The sequence below is a fragment of the Natator depressus genome, chromosome 4 (genome assembly GCF_965152275.1).
Source record: "Natator depressus isolate rNatDep1 chromosome 4, rNatDep2.hap1, whole genome shotgun sequence".
Classification (NCBI taxonomy): domain Eukaryota; kingdom Metazoa; phylum Chordata; order Testudines; family Cheloniidae; genus Natator; species Natator depressus.
This window is the reverse complement of record NC_134237.1, coordinates 68,954,218-68,980,371: the sequence shown is the minus strand read 5'-3', so window position 1 is coordinate 68,980,371 and position 26,154 is coordinate 68,954,218. Positions and strand designations below refer to the sequence as shown.

Genomic DNA, 26,154 nt, shown 5'->3' with positions numbered 1-26,154 from the left:
AACAAGGAGAAAACGAATTAATGGATAAAAATTCTGGGCCCAATTCTGTTACACCGAGGCCCTTTTATGCCACTCTGGCAGAGCAAAGAGGCCTTAAAGGGGAAGAAGCAGCTATCCCAGAGTAGTTCTTGAGCCATGGGCCTCCCTGACTGGCTAAATAGCTGTAAGGGTTCCATGCCAATCATGCTCACAAGCCTCTAATTTAGGGGACCTGTAGAGAGTGGACAAAGTCTGAGGAGGGAGATAAGACTTGGAGCACACGCTGCTAAAGTTATTTGCTTCTGAGAGCCTATACAGAAATGGGAGCAGCACAGTACACGTTAGAAAAGCCCTGACTTTCCTTGATAGGTCCCCAGCTGCACCGGAATAAAGGAGAACTAAAGGTGATTTCAAACCACTTTTCCTTTTCTTGTTCCTGTGCCAAGAGCAGGGTCCTCTGCTCTCAGAGTATTTTCAGTATTAAATATCCAAGGGACAAGCAAAACTATATATATATATGAATGTTTTTCTAAACTTTCCATGAGTTATCAGTGGGTCATTAGGTTATTACAACCACCCACAAATAATGCTGGCTGCAAGTGCGTATGCAATGGGCCAAGAAAACTACTGTCTTCAACTTTTTCTCAGACTATGTTTACAGAGATTTTGCTTTGCTTTGGCAGGTTGTATTCACTGTCTGAACTGAACAAACCAATTTTAAAGAAACAGTTTTATCTGAAACATCTACAGGCATTTTGGTAAAATGAAAGCATATTGAATGTAGGTTGCATCTAAATTCACACAATTGTTTTGGTTAGGAATATTTCCATAAGAATGTCACAAAACTATCTGGGAGGCATCCAACTGGAAACTAAATATCAGCATAATTTAGTCCCTTTGGAAAACTACAAATGTGATCTTCTAGTTCTCGCTTTCTGCAGTGCTATAGCAACCTTACTTTGTTGTACTGATGTGAAAAGACAAAGACTGAATTCAGTTCAGAAAGCCTAGATTCACCCGAATGTACAGGACTACTGTAGTATAGGAGACATTGTAAGAAAGTGATAAAAGACCATGGACTGAAAGTACCATTTCGCTTCAAATCAAGCTCAAACCACCGGTTCTGTTCAAAGGACCCCTGGCCACCTTCATAGATAGAATGGTAATCAAATTACTTTTGTTTGACAACTTCTGAAGTAGAAATAATTTAAAAAGTCACGCACACAAGCATGTTTTCTCCTTTTGAAACCTTTGTAGAAAATTAAAGGGGGTTGTAGCCTGAGATTTTAGGGGAGCGAGAAGGTATAGGGGATTAATAAGAAAATATGCAGCCTTTGCCTCTTGGGCACTTTTTCCAAACTCAGCTTGCAGGAGGGTCAAGAGTGACCAAGTCAATATACTTGGCACAGAGTGCTAGACATTCCTCTATGTGAAAGGAGTTGGTGGAATCAGTTTCCTAGGAGACATATGCCAATGACAAAACACACCATCAAAATCAGTAGTAATTAGAAACACCCCTTTTGGCGGGGCTTAATTTGTAATGAAAGAGGTGCCGGCATTCAAGCAATTTTTTTACATCCATAACTGATGCAGCAAGCCCAGAGGTGCCAGGGCTATGAACTGGCCCATGCCTAGAGGGGCAGCCCTAGCACAAATTAAGCACTGCTTGTTGGCAGTCAGATACAAGAGGAGACAGACAAGGCTAAGGAGTTGGAACTATTCTCGCCCTGTGAGGAAATCCCTCCAGGTCAGAATGACTAGAGACACTCTGCAGGAGTATTGCAAGGATATCTGTACTGAAGTTCCCCGCGCTGAATTCAGGACTGGATTAACCCATCACTGGGCCCTAGGCAAATATACACTTCTGGGCCCCTACCTTCCAATAAGAACAAAAAAACATGGAAAACAGGAAAAATACATGTCAATGATGTTCCCTCCCATACATGCCACTGCAGTAAATTCCCATCACAGCCTGTTTACTTACTGCTTTTCGAAAAGCAGTTTGTGTACCCAGAGCCCTTCTGTCTCCTTAGCTCTGTTGGGAATGGCAAAACTGTTAGTGCCCACTCATTCACTGCTGCAGATTTGCATGTGAATTGACAGAACTATATTCAAGTGAGTGGCATTATGACCCTCTGCCAGGTCACACCACCACTCACTCAAGTGAGTGAAGTTCTTCCACTTTGGGCACAAATCGGTGTCAGAAAAAAAACAACCCACCACAAACCCAAAACCATTTGGGGCCCTCCCCCCACAAGCCTGGGCCCTAGACATGTGCCTACTTTGCCTATGCATTAGTCCAGTCCTGGCAGTATCTATTTTATGAATAAATAAAGTTTTCAGGACTGTCCATTCAGCACTTCAGTCAAACACTAGGGTCATTCAGAACAATTCACCCTTTCCAAATAAATACTACAAAACAGCAAGCTTGACTTCAAAAACTGATTCTACAGTACTAGACACTCCAAGCACTTACAAGGAGGGAACAGTGAATCTTTTCATAGAATCATAGAAGATTAGGGTTGGAAGGGACCTCAGGAGGTCATCTAGTCCAACCCCCTGCTTAAAGCAGGACCAACCCCCAACTAAATCATCCCAGCCAGGGCTTTGTCAAGCTGGGCCTTAAAAACCTCTAAGGATGGAGATTCCACAACCTCCCTAGGTAACCCATTCCAGTGTTTCACCACCCTCCTAGTGAAAAAGTTTTTCCTAATATCCAACCTAAACCTCCCCCACTGCAACTTGAGACCATTACTCCTTGTTCTGTCATCTGGTACCACTGAGAACAGTCTAGATCCATCCTCTTTGGAACTCCCCTTCAGGTAGTTGAAGGCTGCTATCAAATCCCCCCTCGCTCTTTTCTTCTGCAGACTAAATAAGCCCAGTTCCCTCAGCCTCTCCTCGTAAGTCATGTGCCCCAGCCCCCTAATCATTTTCATTGCCCTCCATTGGACTCTCTCCAATTTGTCTACATACTTTCGGGGAGAGGGGGGAAGAGGGGGAGCCCAAAACTGGATGCAACTGGCCAGATGTGGCCTCACCAGTGTTGAATAGTGGGGAATAATCACTTTCCTCAATCTGCTGGCAATGCTCCTACTAATGCAGCCCAATATGCCGTTATCCTTCTTGGCAACAAGGGCACACTGCTGACTCATATCCAGCTTCTCATCCACTGTAATCCCCAGGTCCTTTTCTGCAGAACTGCCGCTTAGCCAGTTGGTCCCCAGCCTGTAGCAGTGGATGGGATTCTTCCGTCCTAAGTGCAGGATTTTGCACTTGTCCTTGTTGAACCTCATCAGATGTCTTTTGGTCCAATCCTCCAATTTGACTAGGTGACCTTGGACCCTATCCCTACCCTCCAGCATATCTACCTCTCCCTCCCAGCTTAGTGTCATCTGCGAACTTGCTGAGTGTGCAATCCATCCCATCATCCAGATCATTAATGAAGATGTTGAACAAAACTTGCCCCAGGGGTCAGTCCTGGGGCCATCTGCTTGATACCAGCTGCCAACTAGATATCGAGCCGTTGATCACTACCTGTTGAGCCTGATGATCTGGCCAGCTTTCTATCCACCTTATAGTCCATTCTTCCAATCCATACTTTTTTAACTTGCTGGCAAGAATACTATGGGAGACAATATCAAAAACTTTGCTAAAGTCAAGATATATCATGTCCACCACTTTCCCCATATCCACAGAGCCAGTTATCTAATCATAGAAGGCAATCAGATTAATCAGGCGTGACTTGCCCTTGGTGAATCCATGCTGACTGTTCCTGATCACCTTCCTCTCCTCCAAGTGCTTCAAAATGGATTCCTTGAGGACCTGCTTCATGATTTTTCCATGGACTGAGGTGAGGCTTACTAAGGTGAGGCTTACTTTTCCAAGCTTACTGGACAATATTTTTAAAATGAGAAGAGATTTTTTTAAATGTTTGTCTTTTTTTTAAAAGCGGATTTGTTTTTTTATTCCGTATCCTACTCTAGACCTAAGCATTTTAGATTTAAGAAAATTTTTAATGGATTTTTTTAAAAACATTTTTATCAAAACCACTCCTACTATTTCCTTTTGTTAAAAGGTCTGTGAAATATCACGATGTCCAGAACTGCAGAGGAATGCATCTGGGTTCTACTCCAACTAGCACAGGAGGAACACACTAAAGTAACTTTCCTGAACTTAAGCAAAGATAATTACTATGGTCTGCAAATGTTCAGAAAAGATTAGATCATTACTATGTTGAAAAAAACCACCCTCTTTTCTTCACTTTTTGGCTATAATTTGTAGCTCTTTTCAAAGGTACTTGTGGAATTGTATCACTTTCTAACACGAGAATGGAGGGGATTTAGTAGTTTCCAAGTAAGAACAAAACCTATCTGAACTTTTGGCTAATTAAACTAGGACACTGCATGTTCTTAGAATCTGCTTCCAAGAAGCCACATATGTCGAGGGAATTAACTGGATATTTGAGTATAAAGCATACAAAATAGGTGTTCAGGATATTGCAACTGAACACAGAGATTTGAAGGGCCTAGCCTCAGATACTTTTAAAATTCAAAAATTGATTATTAAAGTGGCACTTAATAACAAAGTCTTACATAAAAAGAATCTTCATTTTCTCAGATTTGTTTCTGCATTTCCAGCAAAGCTACAATACTCTTGTTAATTTATGGTTAAAATATTTTTCTCTGAAGTAAGGCTTTGTCACACAGCACTCTGAAGTCATTAAATGTTGCTTTGGTTACTGCAAAAGAAAAATAATCTTGCTTCCAAACACAATTTAGGGCAGTTAGATACTTATGCTGTCAACAAACAGTTATTTTCATAGTTTAAGCTAATTCCTTTGACAATCACTAAAAATAGGTTCTGATTTATGCAGAGTATTAAGTGGTATGAAAGCAATAAACAAAAACTAGATACAAAATTTTAAAAGCATATGCATTTTGATGCCGTAAGAAAGAAAAAATGGGACCAGAGAACTATAAAAGGACTTGATAGATATTTTCTTCACAGTCAGTAACTAAAATCAAAGGTAAACACAAAAAGCAGACTTGTTTCACTAACTCTTTGAAGCTATGCACTTTAGGGGCAGCATAGCATTATTATTTTTTAAAATGCGACACTAAATTTTGCCTTGTCAAAAGAGCTGCAATAGTTGCCTGGTATTTTTTTCCTCAAACATTCCATGGTTGTATAAACATGGGCTTTAAAACTGGATACACAGAAACTGAAGCAGAAGCTTAGGGAATAGTTGTTCTATATTTCCATAAGGAGAGTTAGATTTAAGTTATGACCCAATGTGAAGTCATAGATTCGACAAGACATTGAAATTGGTACATGTACCAGAGTATCGAGCCCTTATTACACTTCAGCCTTAGCACTACTGAAAGACTCTCACAATCCTTTGCAGAACTGTTTGGCAAAAAACACGGATTTTTAAATATCCTCTGACATAAAGGAAGTCACCTGTTTCTTATTAAGACAGAAAACATGGTAATTTAAGCCCTGTTAATGTACTATTTAATTCAATGGGAGCTTGGCTATTGACTTCAGAAGGAGAAGGAGCAAGTTCTTAAATGCATACACATATAGCTCAGCCAGGAAGTAATGCCCTGAATCTTTCAAGTTGTGGGTTTATCTCCCTTGAAATTTAGTTAGCTTGCCAGAAAGGAGACCCTAGCACACTGGAAAAGTTTCTACACATGAAGCTATTTATAGCAGTGTGATAACATTTTCCAAACCTATGATTTTAGTATTTACTCTATTATTCTCACAAGTACGATTCATATTGGTAGAGCAAAAGGATTTAAAAAAAACATTTGCGTGTATGTCAAATTTTTACCAATACCTTAGTTTTTTCTAGCATATAATTTCAAGATCACAGAATTGTTTTTTCTTGGAGGTTAACTGAGGTTTTGACATGTAAAACACATCCTGATGACTAGAAAACCCATTCACAGCTTTGGGGTAATCTTATCTCAATTTGAGAACAATGGAGTCATTTACTAAAGGACTTGAGCCAATGTAGGCACGTTAGGAGCTTCATTTGTAGTCATTACAAGATTATACTGGTTGCATAAAGCTGTTTTTTAAAATAAGGGTTAACATTGGCTTGCTTCAGCAAGATTGGTTCTCTGGCAGAAAACAAAGAGACTTGTTTGGAAAAGGATTTTACATACATGCTCTCCCCTGATCAGAACTGGCAGAGCAAATCTAAAATTTAAAGCCTGCCACATCAAAGGCTACGAAGTCTTATCCCTTCAGTTTTATTTTTTTAAAACTTCCTCTGTGCCATTTGGCTGTGCTTGATGAAGTCACGCAGTACACCACAGGTCCATACCAGTACTTACAGACCCTATGCCATATACAAGCAAGACCTCTATGAAGCATGATTTTTTAAAATTTTTTTTAAAACCTAGTCCCCATGCTAATTTTGGAAAATATGTCTCATTTAATTTCAAGTTTCAAACAGGCTGAATTTGTACATGCATGAATTCAGCTTGACAAGTTTGAAAAAAGCAGCAAGATGCCTAAGGGATGAAGGTTGTAGAATTTTGACCCATGTCAATAGGTCAATAACTCACTTCCTGCTTTTCACTCTGGCTGCAGAAAAATGGCTGTCAGTAACCTCCCCATCCAAATTCCGCTACCTAGTATCAGCAAGTGAGAATTAACAGTTCAATTTCCCCCCGTGTTGCTGATGAGAATTTCAGGGAAGACTGCTTGTGGCAGTTTCTCTAGACAACCGGAGCTGAATTCAAATAATTATTTTTCATGATGAAGATTGGGATTAGGCATCTCATGAAACCAGGCCTTGAGGTAGCATGGAACAGTCTGTGTCCTGATCATTTTTTAGAATGCATCTTGGAAGAACACAGTGTCTCAAAGTTATCCCACAGTTTCATAATGACGGTCTCCCTTACAGAGTTTACAGCAGGAAGCCTTAAATTAAGTGTTACAGCTCTACTGTAAGAGGAGTCTGTGATGAGACGTTAGCTAGTTAGAACTAGAACAGTTGCCTTTAAATGCTTGGTTAGGCTGTCTGATCAAAAAGGGTTCTCATATCTACAGGCAATCATTTTACTGTGAGATAAATGTGTTATTGTAGTAGTATATTCATACCTTTCTCTGCTGCTCCAGTCCTCTAGTGCAGTGGCTCTCAACCTTTCCAGACTGCTGTACCCCTTTCGGGAGTCTGATTTATCTTGCGTACCCCCAAGTTTCACCTCACTTAAAAAACTACTTGCTTTCAAATAGAGATAAAATAAAATAAAATACAAATACAAATAAAAATACAAAAGTGTCACAGCACACTAATCCTGAAAAATTGCTTACTTTCTCATTTTTACTATATAATTATAAAAGAAATTGACTGAATATAAATATTGTACTTATATTTCAGTGTATAATATATAAAGAAATATAAGCAAGTCATTGTCTGTATGAAATTTTAGTTTGTACTGACTTTGCTATTGCTTTTTCTGTAGTCTGCTGTAAAACTAGGAAAATATTTAGAGGAGTTGATGTACCCGCAGGGGTACATGTACCCCTGGTTGAGAACCACTGGTCTAGTGTATCCACCCCTGCTTAAGTGATTCATTCTTACCTCTTCAGTTATTCTGGCCCTTCAGAAGATTTTTAAAACACTCCATTTTCTGTTAATAATATTCAACAGACTTTATTCCATAAAGGTAATTTAATATGCAAATACCTTGTATCTTGATAGGTGTTATGGTAAGGCTAGAATTGCATGAACAAAACCTTTGATCAGATACTTCCTGGGCAAGTGTTGGCAATAAAAATCTACAGAAGAGAAGCCTTCTCAGCCCTCCATCCCTATGCAATGTTCTTAGCTTCCTCTGTGTTGGGATCTGTTGCTACATATTGTCATGGAGATCTCCCACTATGAATGAGGTAATTAAACAGAATGGATTCCTCAACATTTTAACATTCTTGCTTATAAAAGCATGGATAAGAAGCATCACTACTTCCAGAGTTAAAGCAAAGTACTCTTCTAAAATAACAGTAGCTGGATTATTTTTCTTATTAAAATACAGGAATCATTAGATTTAAGGATTTAAACATAGTGTGAAACGAAAAGGAGTACTTGTGGCACCTTAGAGACTAACCAATTTATTTGAGCATAAGCTTTCGTGAGCTACAGCTCACTTCATTGGATACATACTGTGGAAAGTATAGAAGATCTTTTTATATACACACAAAGCATGAAAAAATACCTCCTCCCACCCCACCCTCCTGCTGGTAATAGCTTATCTAAAGTGATCACTCTCCTTACAATGTGTATGATAATCAAGTTGGGCCATTTCCAGCACAAATCCAGGTTTTCTCACCCCCCGCCCCCACACACAAACCCACTCTCCTGCTGGTAATAGCTTATCTAAAGTGACCACTCTCCTTACAATGTGTATGATAATCAAGGTGGGCCATTTCCAGCGCAAATCCAGGGTTTAACAAGAACGTCTGAGGAGGGGGGGAAATACTCACCAGCAACCACATACCACACAACAGAACCACTAACCCAGGAACCTATCCTTGCAACAAAGCCCGTTGCCAACTGTGCCCACATATCTATTCAGGGGACACCATCACAGGGTCTAATAACATCAGCCACACTATTACACTATCGTTCACCTGCACATCCACCAATGTGATATATGCCATCATGTGCCAGCAATGCCCCTCTGCCATGTACATTGGTCAAACTGGACAGTCTCTACGTAAAAGAATAAATGGACACAAATCAGATGTCAAGAATTATAACATTCATAAACCAGTCGGAGAACACTTCAATCTCTCTAGTCACGCGATTACAGACATGAAAGTTGTGATATTACAACAAAAAAACTTCAAATCCAGACTCCAGCGAGAAACTGTTGAATTGGAATTAATTTGCAAATTGGATACAATTAACTTAGGCTTGAATAGAGACTGGGAGTGGCTAAGTCATTATGCAAGGTAACCTATTTCCCCTTGTTTTTTCCTACCCCCTCCCCCCCTCCTCAGACGTTCTTGTTAAACCCTGGATTTGTGCTGGAAATGGCCCACCTTGATTATCATACACATTGTAAGGAGAGTGGTCACTTTAGATAAGCTATTGCCAGCAGGAGAGTGGGTTTGTGTGTGTATGTGGGGGAGGGGGTGAGAAAACCTGGATTTGTGCTGGAAATGGCCCAACTTGATTTTCATACACATTGTAAGGAGAGTGATCACTTTAGATAAGCTATTACCAGCAGGAGAGTGGGGTGGGAGGAGGTATTTTTTCATGCTTTGTGTGTATATAGAAAGATCTTCTACACTTTCCACAGTATGCATCCGATGAAGTGAGCTGTAGCTCATGAAAGCTTATGCTCAAATAAATTGGTTAGTCTCTAAGGTGCCACAAGTACTCCTTTTCTTTTTGCGAATACAGACTAACACGGCTGTTACTCTGAAACCTGTCATAGTGTGAAACAACACTCTGGGGCATCAGGTCACATTTTTATTTAATTAATCATTGACAGTGTGTGTTTGTAACACAAATGGTTCACTGTTTGCCACTGTTACCAAGAACAGAAGTTGAAAAGAGAATGATTCAGGCTTGATTGAAGCACAAAATTGATTCAGCATGTCCTTCAATATGCTGTGCAAAACAATATATGCATCACTAGCCACTGACAGTCCAAACAAAAATAAAGCCCTTAACACCTGGCTACAATGAATTTTACCATTCTGTGCATTTGTCTCAGAATACACACTATGGGAAACATTTTTATACCCAGTTCTTATACCCAGTTACCTCGTGTCAATTTCAAGCCATTTTCGAAATACTATGAGATAAAAGTGTCACTTTCAAAAATATTTCCAACTTTTTGGTAAATTTTCAAAACACTTTCAAAACACTAACTTAAACAGAACAAACAAACCAAAATATAAAAACCAAACAAACCAAAACAACCCAACACTACCTCCTCTTCTGATTTTTCCAACTTTCCAGAAAACCTGTATCTTTGTCATATAGTATTTCAGTAAGATTGGTTTAGCTGTGGTGTATATGAAATGCTGCTTGAAAATAGGGGGTATAATGGGAAACTAGTTTCAACCTTAAATGCTGCTTATACTGCTATTGTGGCTCCACATGATATATACATTACTGATAGATTATATTATACATATAATATATATGTAAAATCTTGTGATTTAGTGATATAAAACCTTGTAGTCCTTCTTTGTTATTATTATTATTTGCTTCTATTGCCTTTATTCTGTCAGTACATGAATGCCAACTGAGAAATGATTTGGTGAGACCAAGAAACTGGTATTCAGAGTTAGGACTCCTGGGTTCTATTGCTATCTCTGACACTGAAGCAACTGTGTGATCTTTGATGAAGTCAGCCTCTTTGAATCCATGTTATTATCTATTGAAAGGATATATTACTACATTTACCTACTTCACAGGAATGTTGTGAGGTTTTATGTTTTGAAAGTGATCTGAGATCCCTGGATAAATGTGCTATTGGCCCAGTCCTGCTGTCAATGGAGTCAAAGCCTTCATTGATTTCAATGGGAGCAGGATTAGGCCTTTTAAGTACTATTTTATGGCATGCACAGCTAGGGAAACTGATGCCAAAGTGAAATATTTGAATTTATTAAATTGAGCATTTTATACTATAAATGACCTGGAAAGTTTGTTGTATTGACACCTATTTGTGGGCATACAATTATAATGGTATACTAAGGTTATTGTTCTATGTCTGCAACATTCACTTGTAATCACAGAGGTTGATCTGGCTAAGTGTTGCTCAAGACAAGTATTCACATTATAACAAGGTCTGCAAATGTCACTGAGGGTATGTCTACACTGCAAAATGACTCGGGCTCATGGGGCTTGGGCTAAGGGGCTGTTTAACTGTGGTGTAGACGTTTGGGCTCAGGCAGCAGCCTGAGCTCTAGGACCCTGCGAGGTGGGAGGGTCCCAGAGCTAGGGCTGCCTCACAAGCCTGATCATCTACACAGCAACTAAACAGCCCCTTAGAAGGAGCCCCTGGAGCCCAAGTCAGCTGGCACAGGCCAGTCAGGGGTATCTAATTGCTGTGCAGACATAACTCCCTACAGTGTCTGAAATGGGAAAGTAAAGATGATTGTGGAGAACGAAAACAGTCAACCATGCTACTGTGTATCTCCATTTATTATGGATAGCATTGTTTATCCTGAATCAGTTAAAAACTGAAGAGTTTAGTTCCTAAATGAGCACAAGAAAAGTAAATATACTATACTTATTACCCTCAACTCAAATTCCTAAACAAAGTTACCTTTGGGGAGAGGCAGCCAGCACATCCCTGCTGCCCACGCCCTTTCCCGCAGCTCCCATTGCCCGGGATGGTGAACCACAGCCACTGGAAGCTGAGGGTGGCCGTGTCTGGGGATGGGCCGTATAAACAAACTGCCTCGTGACCCGCCAGTGGATTACCCTGATGGGCCCCATGCGGGCCCGCGGGCTGCAGGTTGCCCACCACTGCAGTAGACCCTGAACAGGTACAGCCATCTTCCCATGCAAATCCTATTGCAGAATCAGGATCTTATACAGTAACTGTCACTGATGAGCAGGTAGACTGTTACTGGCCATAAAAGAAAGTTGCACCAGCTTCATTTTGCTTTCTTGTCCATCCTCCTTCAGCTACAGGAAATGTGTTGGGCCTATAGCTGCCACCAGTCAGCAGGAAAAGAATGTTAATTATTTTTCTCATTGTTCCCCACTGTTCTAATACAAAAGGAAGAACAAAATGATTCTTAGATTAAGAAAATGGATACAGATTTGAATGCAATAAAAAGTTACAAAGGGAGCCACGTAACGCATTTATTGAGAAGTTCACGTGACAGACACAGATGTGTTACCTCCTGAGTGCTGTCTGCTGTTAATCTTTGCCAAGCACAGCGCACACATCAGATTATAAACCAGTCTTTCCTTTCAGGCTCCTGGCCAGACAGAATAAACAAAAGATAATTAAGAGAAGCTAAAGAAAGTAATCTGTTGAGAACAGTGTCAGAATGCCAATGATTATTTGATAGCTCAGTGCAGGATCAGGATAATAATCAGCAAAGCTGGTTTTGCAATCCTTCCTAAATTCTTTACTTATATGGTGGCAAAGCACATCAGAACAAAGTTTTATGCAATGTTGTAGCCATGTTGGTCCCACTGTATTACAGAGACAAGTGGGTGAGGTAATATCTTTTACTGGTTCAATAAAAGATATTCCCTCACTCACCTTGTCTCAAAACAAAGTTTTAACATATTAATTAAAGCCAACGCGGTTTCATTGATGAGTTATCTTCAGCCCACTATTTGCATAATAGCTGCCCATTGGTTATACCAGTCATATGAAATAGCTGGTTTGTTCGCAATCAGAGTATGACTCCTGTTTTGCTTCCAATGACATCACAATGATTGGGGCATATTTGTGGTAGTGCATAAGGAATTAGCTCCAGTCCTGCACACAAAACTGCGTGGGTAAACACGTGCACTTATCCAAATTCTATTGACTTGAGTGGGGCTCTCTGAGGGACAATGGGACACGCATCTTGAAAGATCAGCAACTTCTGTTGCTGACAATAAAATGATCTCTTTTAAGATTAGGAATTGCAAAGCCTATAACACAAAGGAGGAGGCATTTGATGGACCAAGTCCTTAACCCTGGCAATGTTAGTTTAAAATCTTTTTTCCATTTTAATAGGGATGAACTTCATGGTCACTTAACAGTGACTGATTGTGTTTGAAAACATATTTCCATTAATTGTTAGATTTTTAAAAGCATTTTCTTAGTGGTTTGTGCCAGAAATATGACACACTTTGAAATTAGTTCCAACCATATGTCATTTCCTTTTAGGGTCAATTGTTATTTTATTTATTTATTTATTTAGAATTTCCATTAGTGCATCTGTTTGTTTTAATTTCTCTACATCAGTGTTTCCCAAACTTGGGATGCCGCTTGTTCAGGGAAAGCCCCTGGCGGGCCCGGCCGGTTTGTTTACCTGCCACATCCGCAGGTTCGGCCGATCGCGGCTCCCACTGGGGCCGGTACGTTTACATCATGCTCTACATCATGACTTTTTAATGTATTAATGTCAAATCACAATATGATGGCGATAGTTCTTAAAATATCTCTGTTAGTGGTTTAGCAATTCCTAATATAAATCCCATGCCCTGGGAATTTAAAAATTTGTGTTCATTTTACACATCTTGAGTAACACCCAAACATTTGATTTCCATAAAATGGAAAATTGAAAGCTGTGGCTGGACTGTAAGCCAGAAATTATGAGCAAGAGGAGGTGTTCCTTAAGGACCTACAACACTATTTCATTTAAAATGGAAAATAAACTGCCACTATTTCTTGGACTCTATTATGAAAGTTTCAGGGCCCCACAAGAAAGTGAATTCTTGCACCATTAACAGCACCATTAACACAAAACAGTCCTGATGCTATATGCAATTATTGTATTTAGACTTCCTGAGAGGAACATAACCAATGGCTTGTTGAAGGGCTTTTATACACAAATGAAAGTCTCAACTCTGGCTGGTTCTTCTGCTAAGATGCAACAATGAAATGAAATGAATTCCCTTCACTGCAATTTAATGCTATGTATATATGTGCCTCATTGATATGGCAAATAAGTAGAGCTAATTATCAACACAATTTCTCCAGACTTTCCTTTCCCCCAAATGGTTGTCCATTGCTCAAGAGATTCATCTGTTTGAAAAATATTTAAAATAAGTGGATTATGAGGTAGCTCTTTTGCTTCTTTGTTCTGCCTTACTGGAATTTTTTCAAACTAAGTCTGTTAGAAGACAACTATTTTTAACAAACATCTTTTAAAAAGGCAGATAGGAAGGAACAATTTCTAGTAATTTGACTTTCTGACTTGCTCATAAGCCAAAAGAGCTATTTTTCTCGCAGTAACATTAAAACAAAAGTATTTGTTTTTCCTAGATTCTCACTACTATAGTTGGTATTTCTTCCATTTTTGGTCTTCAAGAAATATGTCAACAGCTACAACACATCAGAATAAACTGCCACCTGGAGCTTGATTTGGCTTTGTTGACGTGCACAATCATGGGAGTTGAGCACTGAAATTGACATGAAATCAAACAGTATAGGGTAAAGTTAATCAAACCCACATTACACTTTTTTTAAATTAAACAAAGGTCACTTCGTTCAAGATATCATTTTCTGCAAACTGATTTGTACAATTCTGTAAGACTGATGTTAATTAAAGCACACCACAAGATTGAAAACAGATGTAACTGAAAATGTTAAACAAATTTTAATGGCATTCAGCCCATTTTCTTAAGCTCATTTTCAATTGCTGCTATCATCCTTTGCACTTAAATTAATGAGTTGTTACAATGGGATGATTTACATCAGTTGTATGAAACTCACAAAGGGATAGCCACTCAATACAATATACAAACCGGGACTCTCAATTGTAGAGTGCAACAAACCAAAGGGGATCTTGAATATACTGTCAGGCATTTGTAAACAGTCTTTTCCTTTTCTTCTTCTTGTTAACTTTCTTTTCCTTGCACTAAAGTTTTCAAGCTGTATTTTACTGGTAGCTTTGCACCACCAAAGCAATAGTAAATATAAAAAGTGCTAATCATGAGCAAGAAACCACGCAAGAAAACATTTAGAATTAAATAACTGTGTTATGTGATCTCATTCTGGACATCATCGTTTTTCAGTCGGTATGAGGCAGACCTGATAGCACACTTTTCCTCCCTTCCTTTCTCTCTCTGGTGCCTGAACCTCCAACAAGTAGTTTTAGTTATTGCTCCAAGGATTAGCCAATAAACATTGGGTCTGTGACCACGTCCATTCAAATAATTATCGTAAACAAAGCTTATGTGAGGTTCAGAGAAAATAGTTTAAAAAACAAAAACAAAAAAAACACCTTACCGTAGAAGGGTTCTTTGTGGTGTGTCTATAGTTTTTTTTTTTTTTTTTGTCTCTCTCAGTTAACTCTCAGTTAACTAATGTATCCACTTCCAGTCTCATTTCCTGGGATTTTAGTGTTCATGAGGGAAGGTTCAAAGTAACTCCTTCAAAAAACAAAACAAAAACAAAAACCCCCCAAGGAGCTCCACTGCCTATTTTTTGCAGGTTTTACTCTCTCATGTATTGCAAAACTCCAAAACAAAATGTATTGAAAAAACTGTGTCTTCCAGAGATGTCTTTGGTTTTGCCAAGAATGTAGGCCAAAGATGTCATTTAATATAGCGGGAATTGTTACAATACTGTGGTACTGAAAGTACTTAATGTAAAGAGTAGAAATAGGATCCAGTAAGCTCAGAGTTATGTAGGGGAAAGAAAGTGAGGCTGTTTTTGTTCTCTTAATGTATCATTAAAAAAATGCATTTAGAACTCAATATAAGAAATCTCCCATACTACTATTTCAGAGTGTATGATTTTTTTTCAAGATTTACCCACATAAGTCCTCCTTGCATCAGTGTGTTGGAGAACACAGCTTGGGGTAAGTGAACAAGTAACTTCAAAACAAACCCCATTTAAATATTTGATTTATTTTGTTTTTTTCTGAGCTCCAGAATGATGGACAGACACTTTTTTCTTTAAAAAGTAACATGGGAACCAGGCCCGCAGGTCTAGTGCATTTTTCTTTTTTTAAATAAACGTACTTACTACTGCCCTCATCCTGCTTGGTGCTGAATGTCTCTTGCAAGATACTAAGTGCCCTCATATCTCAATGGAAGTTGGCCCTGCAGGATTAGCTTTATTAAGCAAGTTTTCCCAAATTCACTTTCTGCTAGCACAGGTGCGGCTTTTTTCCTATCCATTAATTGTCAAGCAGTGTGCTTGTGAAACCTCTGAACAGCTGAGAGCACTCTAATACTGTTAGCAGTTAATATGAATGTGTGTGTAGATTATTGTTGTCTGTGAAGAGATGGAAATCAGTTTAGAGAAGGAAAATCAGAGCTGTAACCAAATCCCAACTTCAACTCCATGATTTAAGTATTATTCCAAATCAGCTAAGAGGACATGAATGAGCATATGAGGCTTGCTCTTGACAAGAGGCTGGCTGCAGATTCAAGAATGAATGACAACAGAGGAAGAGAACGAACTGTATGAGTCTCAGAACGAAAGTTGGAAGCACAGGGGATGGAGGGTGGGATGGAAAAGGCAATAACGAGTAAATGCAGAGAGAGGTGGAATGGCGTGAGGAGGAAAGCATTAAGTAGATGAAGGAAGAGTGGTGCTCAGAGTTTTCACTGGGAATGAATCAAAGAGATTTTAAATGTATTTAAAATAATTGAAAGAAAAAGAAAGGTAGGGCTGGGGGAAGGTAAAATGGCCACAGACATCTGTATTTATATTCTGTATTAGACATATTAATGTAATAATCACAATAATAATCATAATTACAAGTATAAGAACAAATTAGTTATAAGTATTACTAATCAATAATGTGTCTAATATTTTACTCCCCCCTCTGCCCCCCAAACCCCCTCTCTAAAACAACAACCAGAAACACAAACAAGTTACCAGGCAGAGGGAACTGAGTGAATAGAATTTTACAAGCCTGCTCTATGTACATAGACGGATTGGATAAGAACTAGTCACGGCACGAAATATAAAAGTTATCACTATCCCGGAGAATAACTAGAGAAAATTATATGGGTCACATGGAAAAACTAAAGTATCTCCATACTTTAAAATTGCATAATTATAAAGAAGTTTGGCAAAAAGGCATATTATTTTCATTAAATTCAACTACTGCATTAGTTGCCTCTGTGTCCTCCTGGCACCTCCTCTCTCCCAGTAAGCTCTTATAAATAAATAATACAATGCTTTGAAAAGGTCTTTGATAAGTATAATGGGTAATTATAATACAAGACTCCAAAAATGCTTTTGTAACGTGTTCCAGAACTCTCCTATAATACTGTGTATTCATTCTTTATAAGTATATTTATGAATTTAATTGCAAAAGAAAAGCTGAGGAAATATAAAATAGACAGACAACTGTATTTCTGTACTGTATGAGAACTACAACAGAGATGTGTGAAATATTAAAAATCCATCAGTAGATGAAATTTAACTAATCCCAGCAAAATCTAAGCAAGGAAAACACAACATGGCCTACCCTGTGTTGCTTGAACAAGGATGTAAAGAGTAGTGTAAGCAATGAGAGAAGTTATTTTTTAAAGAAATGTAAGCAATGCATAATAGCAGGGAGGGTGGATAGGAAAATGTCTAAAAAAGCCAGAACAGAAAGAAAGGAAAAATCTGAGGAGAAAAATTGTGAATGCTGGTTTTGGAGTCTATTTCTACTAAAAAGATAAAGTTTCCTTAAATAAATTCCTAGCAGACAAACAAGGAGCTCCAATGTCACAGTGATGGGTAGGTATGAAAACCAAATTAGAGAAAGAGGCAAGAGAGATACTGGTAAAAGAATTTGCTCCAGGAAAAGTGATAGTGGACAACTGGAGAAGGAATAAAGGAACAGATTTCTTTAATGGATGCTGTATCAAGGTTTATTTATTGTGTTCTTGATCATAGAGAAGCTAATATACATAATGCTCAGCATTATGCTTGTCTGCTTTTTTTCGCTATGCAGGCAATAAAGTGTGACCTAATGGATACAGCGCTGGCCTGGGATGCAGAAAACCTGGGTTCTGTTCCTAGTCATTATGCAAGCCACTGCATTTAGCCATATGGAGTGGAAATCTATCAACCTCATGAAAAAACTCGTACAGATACAGACAGACATCATCTTCCTTTCCAAATGCAAACAGATGGACATCGTACCAAAAGGACTGAAGGTAAAAAATCCATTACAATCTACATACCATACAGACTATGCTGACAGCTTGTGCCACACGCTCTCAAAGAAACTGCGGAACCACCTGATCAACTTCCTCTCCAGCAAACGGGAAAGATTAAGAATGAGCTCTCAAAACTGGATACTCTCATAAAAAAACAATCTTCCACACAAACTTCCTTGTGGCTGGACTTTACAAAAACTAGACAAGCCATTTACAACACACACTTTGCTTCTCTACAAAAGAAAAAGGACACTAAACTATCTAAACTACTACATGCCACAAGAGGCCACAGCAATAGCTCCCTTAACCCACCCAGCAATATTGTCAATCTATCCAACTATACTCTTAGCCCAGCAGAAGAATCTGTCCTATCTCGGGGCCTCTCCTTCTGCCCCTCCACCCCCACGAACATGATACAGTTCTGTGGTGACCTAGAATCCTATTTTCGACGTCTCCGACTCAAGGAATATTTCCAACACACCTCTGAACAACATACTAATCCACAGAGACCTTCCTACGAACACTACAATAAGAAGGATTCTAGGTGGACTCCTCCTGAAGGTCGAAACAACAGACTGGACTTCTACATAGAGTGCTTCCGCCGACGTGCATGGGCTGAAATTGTGGAAAAGTAGCATCACTTGCCCCATAACCTCAGCCGTGCAGAACACAATGCCATCCACAGCCTCAGAAACAACTCTGACATCATAATCAAAAAGGCTGACAAAGGAGATGCTGTCGTCATCATGAATAGGTCGGAATATGAACAAGAGGCTGCTAGGCAGCTCTCCAACACCACTTTCTACAAGCCATTACCCTCTGATCCCACTGAGGGTTACCAAAAGAAACTACAGCATTTGCTCAAGAAACTCCCTGAAAAAGCACAAGATCAAATCCGCACAGACACGCCCCTGGAACCCCGACCTGGGATATTCTATCTACTACCCAAGATCCATAAACCTGGAAATCCTGGACGCCCCATCATCTCAGGCATTGGCACCCTGACAGCAGGATTGTCTGGCTATGTAGACTCCCTCCTCAGGCCCTACGCTACCAGCACTCCCAGCTATCTTCGAGACACCACTGACTTCCTGAGGAAACTACAATCCATAGGTGATCTTCCTGAAAACACCATCCTGGCCACTATGGATGTAGAAGCCCTCTACATCAACATTCCACACAAAGATGGACTACAAGCCGTCAGGAACAGTATCCCCGATAATGTCACGGCAAACCTGGTGGCTGAACTTTGTGACTTTGTCCTCACCCATAACTATTTCACATTTGGGGACAATGTATACCTTCAAATCAGCAGCACTGCTAATGGGTACCCGCATGGCCCCACAGTATGCCAACATTTTTATGGCTGACTTAGAACAACGCTTCCTCAGCTCTCATCCCCTAATGCCCCTACTCTACTTGCGCTACGTTGATGACATCTTCATCATCTGGACCCATGGAAAAGAAGCCCTTGAGGAATTCCAACATGATTTCAACAATTTCCATCCCACCATCAACCTCAGCCTGGACCAGTCCACACAAGAGATCCACTTCCTGGACACTACGGTGCTAATAAGCGATGGTCACATAAACACCACCCTATACCAGAAACCTACTGACCGCTATTCCTACCTACATGCCTCCAGCTTTCACCCAGACCACACCACACGATCCATCATCTACAGCCAAGCTCTACGATACAACCGCATTTGCTCCAACCCCTCAGACAGAGACAAACACCTACAAGATCTCTATCAAGCGTTCTTACAACTACAATACCCACCTGCTGAAGTGAAGAAACAAATTGACAGAGCCAGAAGAATACCCAGAAGTCACCGACTACAGGACAGGCCCAACAAAGATAATAACAGAACGCCACTAGCCATCACCTTCAGCCCCAACTAAAACCTCTCCAACGCATCATCAAGGATCTACAACCTATCCTGAAGGAGGACCCATCACTCTCACAGATGTTGGGAGACAGGCCAGTCCTTGCCTACAGACAGCCCCCCAACCTGAAGCAAATACTCACCAGCAACCACACACCAAAACCACTAACCCAGGAACCTATCCTTGCAACAAAGCCCGTTGCCAATTGTGTCCACATATCTATTCAGGGGACACCATCATAGGGCCTAATCACATCAGCCACACTATCAGAGGCTCATTCACCTGCACATCTACCAATGTGATATATGCCATCATGTGCCAGCAATGCCCCTGTGCCATGTACATTGGCCAAACTGGACAGTCTCTATGTAAAAGAATAAATGGACACAAATCAGATGTCAAGAATTATAACATTCATAAACCAGTCGGAGAACACTTCAATCTCTCTGGTCACTCGATTTCAGACCTAAAGGTCACAATATTAGAACAAAAAGACTTCAAAAACAGACTCCAACGACAGACTGTTGAATTGGAATTAATTTGCAAACTGGATACAATTAACTTAGGCTTGAATAGAGACTGGGAGTGGATGTGTCATTACACAAAGTAAAACTATTTTCCCATGTTTATTTCCCCCACTGCTCCCCGGACGTTCCTGTTAACTGCTGGAAATGGCCCACCTTGATTATCACTACAAAAGGTTTTCTCCCCCCACCCCCCGCTCTCCTGCTGGTAATAGCTCATCTTAAGTGATCACTCTCCTTACAGTGTGTATGGTAACACCCATTGTTTCATGTTCTGTGTGTATATAAATCTCCTCACTGTATTCTCCACTGAATGCATCCAATGAAGTGAGCTGTAGCTCACGAAAGCTTATGCTCAATTAAATTGATTAGTCTCTAAGGTGCCACTAGTACTCCTTTTCTTTTTGTTCCTAGCTCTGCCACTTGTTTGCTGAGTGACTTAGTCACATCACTACTCCCCTCTGTTCCTCAGTTTCTCTAGCAGTAAAATGGGGATAATGATACTGACCTTCAGCTGGAGCCTGGGGTCTCAGGACCTCCGGACTCCTACTTCCCTGGCAAGTGGCCCAGAAGCCCCAACTCACCCTGGAGCTTAGTTCCCAGCTCTGCAGCAGGAGGCTTAGAAGTCCTGGGGTTTCTCCAGGCTTCCAGGCTCACTGCCATGGAATTGGGAGCCTGGAAATCCTGGGAAGGAGTCCTAGGGCTTGTGGCTCCATGGCAGCCCTGCAATGCAGACTGTCCCAAGGCCAGAGACTCCAAGGCTTCCAGACTCCCAAGCAAGGCAGCTCCTCAAGGGTCTGGAAGCCCTGAGATCCTAAGCCCCAGGGCAGTCCACAAGGGGAAGCTGCTCCAGGGCAGCTGCGGTGTGAAATTGACGAGAATGAAACAAAACCAAATTTTGAAAAGCCAAAATTTCTCATGAACCAGAAACCTCAAGTTTTGACAGCTCTACTGCTCCCTTAGAGTCTCTGATTCTCTCCTAGTCCTTTCTGATCTTGTGACATTCTTTTTCCAGCACTCTAGAGATTATGGAGCCCTCTGCTGGCTGAGCACTGAACTGTGTAATACTGAACTGGCGCTCTCCACCAGAGCATTTCCCTCCAGCTCAGCTGGGCTGGGGGGAAAGTATCTAGTAATGAGCCAGCAGGCAAAGGCTGCTCAAGCCAAGCTGCCATCCAAGGCAAAACTTCCACGTGCTGCCCTATGCCCACTCTCAGAAATTTGCAACAGGGACCCACTTCCCACCCGCCCCCCACAACCCACCTCCAGTCTCCTTTGGGTCTAGGGACCCCTGCTCCCTCAACCCTTTGACTTGAGCTGCTCAGCTCAACCACAATGGGACTTAGGCACCCCTCGCCCCCTGCACTCTGCATCCCCAACCCATACCTCCTACACTCCACGTGCCCCCAGCCCATAGGCAAGAGAGTTTCCCTAGCAGAGGAGTGCTTCCTGCTTCTTTGAGCCATTGGGGAGGAGGTGGGACTGCTTCCCCAGCAGGCTAACTGAGGGCTGCTTTCTGCTCCTCTGAGCTCCAACCAACAGCCACGCCCTCCTGCAGAAAGTCCTGCATGCCTCATCCCCTGCTGCCCATGGAAGGAACCAGCTGGTGGTCCCAAAATCTGCCTCCCTAGGCAGCTGCCTAGCTTGTTTTTGCCTAGAGCGGCCTTGAACAGCAGGTTCTCTACAGTTCCTTATTCCATGAATAGTCCCATTGATATCAACAGGACTGGTGGATAGACTACTTAGCATGATTAAGGGCAGTAGAATCAGTCTCCATTCTTACTCAGTGACTAAAAAACTCACAATTATTTAAACCCTGGCACGTCTATCAAATAGCTATTGTACGCATTCTACAGTGAGAAAAATGAAGCACAGAGACATATGTTGCCCAGTGTTACATATCAAATAAAGAGAGCCAGAAATAAAACTGAGCATACTCAACTCCCAAATCCTGGTTTTAAAAACTAGAAAAATTCCATAATATGGGACAGAAAATGGACAATACAGTTTAAGGTAGAGAAATGTGAAAGACAATGAATGGTAAGTCTGTGGGCAATGAACCAAACTAGGGACTACATAAATGGAAACAAGTCTTGTAGTATAATGACTGTGGAAAAAGCCTGGAAGCTATCAGCCAATTATCTGGCTTCAATAAAAACAGGATACTGGGGTATCTCAAGAAAAAAAAAAATCCAGAAGTTTTATTATTATGCAAGGTTCTGATTAAAACTTCATAGACTACAGTGTCCTGCCTAGAAATTCTTCATGACCAAATGTGACCCCTAAATTTGCAGAGCTATGCTGGAAGACGCATGGGTGGGGTGAACTTCAGGTTGGCTTATCTGATATTTTCTATTTTTGCAATAAACTGAACTTTCCCAATAAGTTTTGTAAGATGGAGACATGGGACTCTCAACAGGCATAGTTATTCTGAAGAGTGTACACATGCAAAAAATAAAATCAGTGGATTTCAGATTATCTATTTTTACCATATAGTATACATTATACAATAGAGCATACAAATAATTTTGCTACATAAGTACACTCTTATTTCTATCAACTGTAGAGATGGATAGTGAAAGACAATGCAATTTATTTTAGTTATTTAAAGTTAGTTTTACAAGCTCTTATTATCAAAGACTGTAGGTGCTTGTACAAGCTTAAACTTATAAAATCTATAATAAAATAAATAAAACACAATAATAATAACAACCAACACTGAGTAAAAATGGTGCTCTTCCTTTCTGAGAGATCCAAAGGGTAGTACTGGCTCACTGGTCCTTAGGGTGTTCTCCTGTGGCATGCCACAGGTTCCAGCATGTAACCTCTACTGTTTGATATCCATCGGAGGCTTATAGGAAGGTTAGTGAAGAGAAGTGGGCTATGGTGACAATAGTATGCTTATGAAACACAGTTCTGTCTCCATCTTAACTGACCTAGCTAAGAAAGGTTTCAGAGTAACAGCCGTGTTAGTCTGTATTTGCAAAAAGAAAAGGAGTACTTGTGGCACCTTAGAGACTAACCAATTTATTTGAGCATAAGCTTTTGTGAGCTACATGAAGTGAGCTGTAGCTCACGGAAGCTTATGCTCAAATAAATTGGTTAGTCTCTAAGGTGCCACAAGTACTCCTTTTCTTCTAGCTAAGAAAGTTGCATAACTGCACCAATATCTCAATGGTTCAAGGGTTTGGGGGAATGCTAGCTTGACTGAACCTTAACCAGGAGAAGACTGAGATGATACTTCTAGGAAGAAATGACACACTTGATGAACCTCACTGATAGGAATTCAGTCACTACTCAAGAAACTGCTTGAAGACAAACTGTAAATAAGTTTATAAAAATATCGTGTTTGCAAACAATTCACAAGTAGCAAAAAGGTCTACATTCTAATAAATGTACTCACAATGCTGAGTGGAGCAGAACAATTAACTCCATGTCTTATATATGAAACTCCTGTTAATACATTCCAAAATGACATTCCCCCCGGCCCCGCGCCCTTTTTTTTGCAACAGCAATTCACTATAACCTCCAGATCTTTTTCTGCAGTATTGCTGCCTACCCAGTTATTCCTCATTTGGTATTTGTGGATTTGATTTGTTAAAAACTGTCAGTTCATCTTAAATTATTTCCTTTTTCTTTCCCTGCTCCTTACACTGAAAGTCAGCACATTTTAATACACACGTCTCATAACTAGCAAAATTAGGATGAAGGTGCCAAGTTTAGGAGCATACTTTTGCTGCTGTCAGATGTGGCTTTGCTGAAAAAAATTGGCATCTGTTTTGGCATGATAGTTCATCATGTGCTTGGAGGGTTAGTCAGTTTCAGTCTTGGCCTTTTAAATTGAAGTTTCATTTGATTAGCCTTTCATCCTGAGGAATTTTTTGATCCATTTTTCATTTAAGAATAAGGTTCTGTCAGAAGTGGCCTACCTATCTGCTGTAGACTCTATACAAAAGACACAAGATGCAACACTGCGTGAATGTGATCCTTGGATACTGAAACAGGGAAATAGGGTGGTTATATTACCTCTGTATTTGGCACTGATGTGACTGCTACTGGAATACTGTCTCCAGTTCTGGGGTCCATGGTTCAGGAAGGATGTTGATAAACTGGAGAGGGTTCAGGGAAGAGTCACAAGAATGATTAAAGTATTAAAAAACATGTCTCAGAGAGAAAGCAAGAGAGTGAGAGAGACAGACAGAGAGTTGCAAGGAGATCAATCTGTTCTGCTTCTACAAAGGGAAGGTAAAGAGGTGTCTTGATAACAGTTTATTAATTTCTACATGGGGAACAAATATTTGATAATGGATTCTTCAATCTAGCAGAAAAAGATATAAAAACAAGATCCTATGGCTGGAAGTTGAAGCTAGACAAATTCAGACTGAAAATAAGGCATATGTTTTTAACAGTAAGAGTAATTAACCATTGGAACAATTTACCAAGGCTCTCAGTGGAGTCTCCATCACTGATAATTTTTAAATCAAGATTGTAGGTTTGTCTAAGAGACAGGCTTTAGTTCAAACAGGAATTATTTTGGGGGAAGTTCTCTGACCTGTGTTATCTGGGAGGTTGGATCAGACGATCACAATGGTCCTCTCTGGTCTTAAAATATATGAATCTATGAACTGCAGGGAGGCCCAGAATGGCAGCTCCTGCTCCGAAACTTCAGCAGCTGGGCTGTCTCATATATCCACACTCCCTGCTGCTGCCAAAACAAGCCCAAAAGGTTCGTCTCTCATGCCGTAGCAGGGGATTTATTTCCCGCTTTGGGGCCAGAGACAGCTGGGAAACATAACTCCCGCATCTCTCCAAAAATAGTGATAAGCCTGTATAGTCTAAATGACACGCATGTTGGGTGATTATGGAGGGTTGGGAATGGAACAATACTATGACAAATCTGGTGGTATGAAATATATTGAAATCTATGTAAATACTTTGAAGTTTGTAAAGCAATTAAACCCTTTATGTAGAAGTATTTTTGTCCCTTACATATTCAGGAAATCTGTTATTAATGTCAAAAAGTCAATCCTGAGATGTGCTGAGAATCAGCAAAATCCTATGGATTTCAATAGGAATGCAGGAAACTCAGCAGCTCACAATGGCAGGATCCAAGTCAATGCTGCAGAAGGAAAGGCTGCTAAATAGTCATAGATGTAGAGGCATACACATGATCTTCTCTCAGGAAATGTTTTGTATTGAAGAGCTGTACTGTCTCTGTGCTTCAGTATAGTGTGTTACTAACTCCAACAAAAAAAAAAAGGACTTTGACTCTCAGTGTATGTATATGGCCTAGTATATATTGTGGTTGGTGATCTTTGACCCTGATCCTGTAAGGTGCTGGGCGCCTTTGCCACTCATTGAAATTAATGAGTGTTTTCGGCACTTTACAGGCTCGGCCCCCCAAAAAATATTTGTTGGGGCACTGAGAGTTAAGGGAGAAATCACTACTCTGATGTACAGTAACGCATACTGTGCCTAACTATATTCAAGATAAGCAACTTTCTCCATTTTTCTTCTCTCACCCCTCCCCATCTTGTATTACACTAAAAGTTTTCAGTGTTTGATACAAGATAAATCAGAGGTCTTTTTCTGTGAATATTTTGATGGAAGTGAATCAGGAAGTTGGGTATCATGAACTAAAGGAACACTAAAAGTCTACTTCCATAAATTCGGAGTGTACACTCCACTGAAATTTCAGAATCATATGCTAAGTACACTTCACATGTATGTTTTATCACAGATAATGGATGTGGATGTTTGACGTTTCCTGTCAGATTACCAATTAGCTCTTATGTAAGCAGGATGTACAGTTACTTCTATCTATTAAAGGTCAGAACATGGACAACGTTCATTGCCAAAAGAGAAACCAAACCCTTAGATATACAGTTCTTGCCTATATTTAACCTTAGCCCTTTATATTTGTAGATAGCCATT

At 40.2% G+C, this 26,154-nt stretch overlaps 1 protein-coding gene across 4 annotated transcripts in view; it reads right to left on the bottom strand.

Moving 5' to 3' along the window:
• The window catches only part of PALLD (palladin, cytoskeletal associated protein), a 346,573-nt gene that overhangs the window by 142,100 nt on the left and 178,319 nt on the right, over window positions 1-26,154 (bottom strand). The window contains exon 1 of one of the 4 annotated variants that reach the window (XM_074951122.1): window positions 7,688-7,810. The exons of the other annotated variants lie outside the window; for them this stretch is intronic. The gene's annotated coding sequence lies outside the window, so the exon portion shown is untranslated. Of the gene's footprint in view, window positions 1-7,687; window positions 7,811-26,154 lie in introns of those variants that run through there. 4 annotated transcript variants of the gene reach the window in all.